The sequence below is a fragment of the Ceratotherium simum genome, chromosome 13 (genome assembly GCF_057802395.1).
Source record: "Ceratotherium simum simum isolate JZ-2026a chromosome 13, ASM5780239v1, whole genome shotgun sequence".
Taxonomy (NCBI): domain Eukaryota; kingdom Metazoa; phylum Chordata; class Mammalia; order Perissodactyla; family Rhinocerotidae; genus Ceratotherium; species Ceratotherium simum.
This window is the reverse complement of record NC_141912.1, coordinates 37334663-37341146: the sequence shown is the minus strand read 5'-3', so window position 1 is coordinate 37341146 and position 6484 is coordinate 37334663. Positions and strand designations below refer to the sequence as shown.

Here is a 6484-nt window from a genome sequence, read left to right as displayed (position 1 = left end):
TATGGGGGACACGGCCTCAGCATGGCTGGAGAAGCAGTGCATCGGTGCACGCCCGGGATCTGAACCCGGCCCGCCAGCAGCGGAGCGCGCGCACTTAACCGCTAAGCCACAGGGCCGGCCCAACACAGCCTTTCTGTTGCTCTTCATTCCTATGTGTAGATCCATATTTCCATCTGGTATCATTTTTCTTCTGCTTGAAGGACTTCTTTGAACATTTCTTGTAGTGCAGGTCTTTCAAATTAGTCCTTTCAGATTTTTTTATATCCAAAAAATCTTCTTTTCATCTTTGTTTTTAAAAGATATTTTCACTAAGTGGAATCTAGGTTGACAGTTTAAGTATTTTAAAGAGGTTGCTCCACTCTCTTCCGGCTCTCATGGTTTCTAAAGAGAAATCTGATGTAATCTTTTTCTTGTTCCTCTGTATGTGATGTGTCCTTTACCTCTGGCTGCTTTTAAGACTTGCTCTTTAATACTGGTTTTAAGCAATTTGATTATGATGTGCTTTGGTGTAGTTTTCTTCACATTTCTTCTCCTTGGGGTTCATTGAACTTTTTGGATCTTTTGGTTTAGAATTTTCATCAAATTTGTAAAATTTTTGGCCATTCTTCTTCAAATATTTATTCTGTCACTCTCCTTTCCCCTCCAGGAACTCCACTTACATGTGTATTAGTTCACTTGAAGTTGTCCCACAGCAAACTGATACTCTGTTTATTTTTCACTTTTCTTTTTATTTTCTTTAGTCTTTCTTTCTGTGTTTCATTTTGGATAGATTCTATAGCTATGTCTTCAGGTTCACTGATTTTTTTTCTTCTACAGAGTCAGTTGTTAATCCCATCCAGTGAATTTTTTCATATCAGACATTGTCACTTTCTTTTCTAGAAGTTCAATTTTGATCTTTTTTATATCCTCCATATTTCTACTTAACATGTTCAATATTTCCTCTAGTTTCTTTTTTTTTTTTTGTGAGGAAGATCAGCCCTGAGCTAACGTCCGATGCCAATCCTCCTCTTTATTGCTGAGGAAGATTGGCCCTGGGCTAACATCTGTGCCCATCTTCCTCTACTTTATATGGGACACTGCCACAGCATGGCTTGACAAGCAGTGCATTGGTGCATGCCCGGAATCCAAACTGGTGAACCCTGGGCCGCCACAGTGGAGCGCATGCCCTCAACCACTTGCACCAGCAGGCCGGCCCCTCCTCTAGTTTCTTAACCATATGAAATTCAGTTATAGTTGTTTTAATGTTCTTTTCTACTAATTTTATCATCAATGTACTTTCTAGGTCAGTTTCAATTGGTTGATTTTTCTTCTCATTAAAGGTCATATTTTCCTGCTTTGTTGCATACTTGTTTACTTTTATTGGACACTAGATCAATCTTGCTAGATATAGTAAATTATACCTTGTTGGGGATAGGGTATATTTGTATTCCTATAAATATTCTTTAGCTTTGTTCTGCGATGTGGTTAAATCACTTGGAAACAGTTTGACCACTTCAAGTATTACTTTTATGCTTTGTTAAGTGAGACCAGAGCAGTATTTAATCTAGAGCTAATTTTTTCCCTAAATTGAGACAAAATTTTTCTAAATACTCTACCCAATGCTTTGAATATTGGACTTATAATCAAAAGAGCCTCATGCTTTAATTTTGTGTTATTTCATAAATCTGCAGATGGAGACTATTTTGAGCTCATGATGCAGATTTGTTAAAACAGCTTTTTCATTGTAAGACTAATACGTGCTCTTTAATGAAAATCTATAAAATACAGAAAAGCAGGAAAAAAAAAAAAAGGAACCTCCTGTACTTCCACTCCCTAGAGATAAACTCTGTTATCATTCTGGAGTGTTTACTTAGCTTTACTGGAAAGCATGGGCTTTGTCATAGTAATGGAGGGATTCTCCCCTCCCAAAGTTATAGAACTTTTTAAAACTTTAGTGAATTAGGAGGTGCTTTGATTAAATATAAAAGAAAATAACCTATCCTAACATGCATTTCTTGTTCTCAAGGGGACTAAGATAAACAACCTGGGAAGCCCTGCTGGCTGCCTACACCTGGCCCCAGCCCTCTAGGCAGCTCCCAGGCCTACAGGTTTGTTTCTAGCATCCTTTCTTCAGATTTAATAAACTTACGAAACTGTCAGGGAGTTGACAGAAATTATGGCCATTCCCACACCTTCTCCAATTTCAGGGAGCCTTGGTTCATGGCTGTCCCTCTAGTCTCAGGGCAGGTGGTCCTTGGCTAAGCTGTGATGTCAGCACCTCCAGATTTTTCACTTAAGGAACATTCAAGTGGTTGCCATGTGCTGAGCCTTATGCTTGTCCGGGGTTTTACATGACTCCTTGCTCTGGAGGATATCACAGGCTGGAGTGGGAGACAGCATATAACCCAGGCACTGGAATGCTGAGTACACTCATGCCCTGTGTTGTTTCAAGGTGCCACAGGGTTTGAGGACCAGGAGGGAGACAGGACTCTACCTCGCCCTCTGCTGGGAGCATCGGGAAAGTTTTTTTATTTTGTTTTTTTGGTTATTTTTATTTTTGTTTTTACAAGAACACCAAACATACTTTATTGGCACAAAAAAAGCAGCCATAACAAGGCACAGCAAGCAGAAACATACATTAGCAGTCAAAGGGTTAAGTATTGCATACAAATACAGCTTTTCTTTTTTGTAACCTTGGCAATAGCCATGGGGATGTAAAATAACATTCTGTAGCAGCAGGTTCGGAAACTAAGGAGCACTCACCAGTGGTACAGAGCACATTAACAAAAAGGCACAAGAATGGATTCGACTACTTTAGTGCAAAATGTCTAGGACTGTAAATTCAGTTCAGTACTAAGAAGCAAACACTAGAACTTGGTACTGCTTCCGAAATAGCTCGCTCAAGTAGTATTGCATACTCTTCTAAGTGACAAAAAGGTGCTAAATAAAGTTATTCACAGATACAGTGACAAAAGGTACTAAGTTATTTACAGATATACTGTATATACAATATACAGTACCTTGTAAATCTGCAATTTAGGTTTCAGATTTTCCACTAAAAATTAACTGCACTAACATTCTATAAGTTGTATGTAAGCAATTCAGCCACGAGAGTTTACAACAGAGATAAATACTGCCATCCAAATTATGAATTACAGTTTAACAATAATCTCAACATCAGCAACCACTGTAGTTATTATTACTTGACTTGTTTGGGCATCTTCTAGTCTCATTTTCTTCCTGGTTCACAAACTCATCATGGGCATAGGAAAAGACCCAACTTTAAGGAGTCAGTCACTGGACTGCACACATCAGCTTAAAAAAGCACACACACGACTACATTGCAGCACTTATTCCAAATGTCCATTTTAAGTTAAAGCACTCATTTTAAAAAAACTAATAAACTTAAGGCCTTTAAATAAAATTCTACAACCAACTTCATAAATCTGAAATTTTAAGAACTACTATTTCAAAAACCTGGTTTACTTAACAGTACCTTTTGCAGAAGACACAAAGAGACTGAATATAAACTATATCAACACTTAAGTGAACTGTACTACGCCCTTGAGGCCAGAAAACTGCATTTTTGTCCTAAAAGGAAGGCAGACTTTATTTTTTGGACTTCCAAAGCTTGATTTATAATAACTACGAACATCGCTACTTTTGGAAGTTTATAGAAAAATTCTTAGAAAAAATAATAATTTCAAACATTAGACACTGTTGAAATACTAATCCAATATTAATAATTTATTCTATTAATAAGATATATAATTAATATAATGATTTCTTATATTAATATTAATAAGTTCTTCAGTAAGAAATAGAATTCTTCATAGCAAATGCCCCAGAATTGCCTCACTCAATTACTACAGGCATTAAAAACCAAAGTGTTAGCTAAATTGGCAAAATGTCTTTGTAGCCTTACTGATCACCTGTAGCTCTATCCTCTGTTGTCTCAATAGGCACCATGTTTATCTAAGTAACAGCAAATCACATCTGACAGATGCTAACACTAAGCTTACATGTTGTACTGAAAAAAGTGTAACACTGATATGTGTGCTTGCTAGAGGTGTACTGTCTGATACACATAAAAGCTGATCTAGTTAATGCCCTTTGGGGACTGCAGAGTTTACTTCGCCTTGACTGGTTCTCATTCTAACCAGAAAACTCTAACGTTTTGTTTATAATGATACTTTTTTAAAAATCCTGTAATATTGATGCTAAAAGGGGCCCATCAATTCTATCATATATAGTGCATCTGCAGATTAGTGCACAGCAGACATATCGCAGGCTAAAAGGGAAGGTCCTATTTAGTGATATAGTAAGCAATGGTTCAAAAAAACATGCAAGAACTTACATCTTTAAAATCTTCCAAAAGTCTTGTTACAATAAAAGAGTGAAATACACAAGGGTCATGAACATCAAAACTGAAGTTGTGATTCCACTGTTCAATTCAGGCATACAGGGATTCTGCTGTAGCAAGGGAAGCTCACAGAGAAGAGGACTCTTCCACAGAGTCCCTGAGCAAAAACGTGCCTCAGGTTTCTCTTCAAGAAGGGCTTCTGCTTGTAAAGGTCCATCACTCCCCAGTAACAGGGATTACCTATAATCTGAAGCAAATTGGGCACAAGACAGTGTATGTAATCAACCTGTTTACAGACTTTCCAAGCTCCCTGTCTGCTAACATGGGCATGGCTGTCTCCATGTCCGCCTGACATCGCTTCTGCCTATATGACTGCAAACACAGGGTGGTGGTGTCCTCTTCTGAGTTACAATTAGCTTGTGGAATTGCAGAATTGTCCCCACTTATTTCAGTCATTCCAGGAACTAACTTTGGCCCCAGTTTATATAATGAATTAACCTGTGCAGTGGCTTCAAATGTATGTATTTGTGCATTGGGAGGGCGGTTAACCTTTCTTCAATACTAAGCCACCTTCCCTCTAAACTTATCTTCTTTATCTTCTGTAGAAGCCAAGGATGGATCAAGTGTATCAAAAAATGTTGACTGTGGGCTCACAGGGGCTGTATGCTGTTTAATCAAATGCCTTTTTTGGGCTAAATCTGAGCCAGGAGGAAAAGGACATTTCTCAAGCATTAATTCAGAAAGGTGTATTTTTCTTTTATCAGAAAAGGGAGATTTTGACTGCTTGTTGTCAGTTCTCATGGGAAAACACAAGCCCACAGTATCCTGCAACCTCTGTCTCAGAGAGAGACTTCCTTCGGTTCTGCTGGAAATGCTGTCCGTATCATGCAGGGAGCTTACACCGTAGCGCCTCTCTCTCCTTTGAAGTTACTTCGAGTTCTATCAAACTTTTTATCAGAACCCAATGAACTTTGGGTCTTTGTAAAACAGGAATGTTTTTTGTTCCCATCCCACGGAGCATGTCAAGAGTAGGAATCTCTTCTTGCAAGTCTTATTCCTGGGGTAAAACATGAATTATTATCAGTTTCAATGATTATTTCAACACTCTGAGGAATTTCAGCGGCAAAATTCTAGTTTCTCCTTGGAGAATTCTTTGAAAGGCTTAATCCCAGTTGTAGGGCAACACTTTCTCTGAAGGGACTGCTTTGTTGCTGAGGAGCTGTGTATCCTACACTGATGTTTTTCTCTTTGACAGACAAACATCTGTTGGAGTTCATGTCCACATTTTCACTACGGCTTCCTCCCTCATGACTGAAGAGATTCTGTATTTGAAGTTATTCCACATTTTCCCCACTTTATCCTTTGATTATAAGACTGTGACCAATAGCAGGCAGGGCTTTGGAGGGACGGAAGCCTTGAAGGAAATGTGTGGTTCTTCTGGCCACAGACACCCATGGGGTCCTTAACCTGCTACACCCCCTGACACTTGCCCAGTGGGTTTCATTCCTCTGGTAGAACCTGACTCTCTGTGACATCTTGATACATCTTATAAACAGTGTGTGGGAGACAGAGCAACTGAGAAGAGCCCCACTCTCCCACTCCACTCTTACCCTGGGGTGCTCCTTCTCTTCCAGGTAACACGTGTATTTTTATCAGTGGCCTATCAGACAGCCCAAAATGATAACACTCATTTCTTAACCCTTTACTGTGCGCCACTCTGTTCTAAGTACTTCACAAAAGTTAACTCATTATTCTGCACAACAACCCTATGAGGTAGGGCTGTTATTACTCCTGTTTTCTAGATGAGGAAACTGAGGTACAGGTGGTCCCACTGCCCTGAATTCCACCTGAGGCCCCTAACTCTACCATTTTGTCCACTGTTTAGCATCTGCAATGGTGGGGGTTCAGAGTAAGTCCAATGGTGCAAACTTCTGGCCTAAGAGGGAAGGGTGGTGCCACCAAAAGAAAAAGAAGCAGGGTTGAAATGAAGGGCAATTCATATTTACTGAGCGCATGTGATGGTGCAGATACCTTACAGGCCTTAGCGTAATTAATCGTCATTTCCTCCAGTGCCTCTCCTTGAAGGAGACCAATTATCCCTTTTATCCAGAGTGAGACTATAAGACGAGTTTGCCCAAAGTC

At 39.4% G+C, this 6484-nt stretch overlaps 1 pseudogene; it reads right to left on the bottom strand.

The window, feature by feature from the left end:
• Positions 1–4108: 4108 nt before the first annotated feature.
• On the bottom strand, positions 4109–5696 carry LOC101407143 (suppressor of cytokine signaling 5-like; annotated as a pseudogene).
• Between the last annotated feature and the right edge of the window lie 788 nt (positions 5697–6484).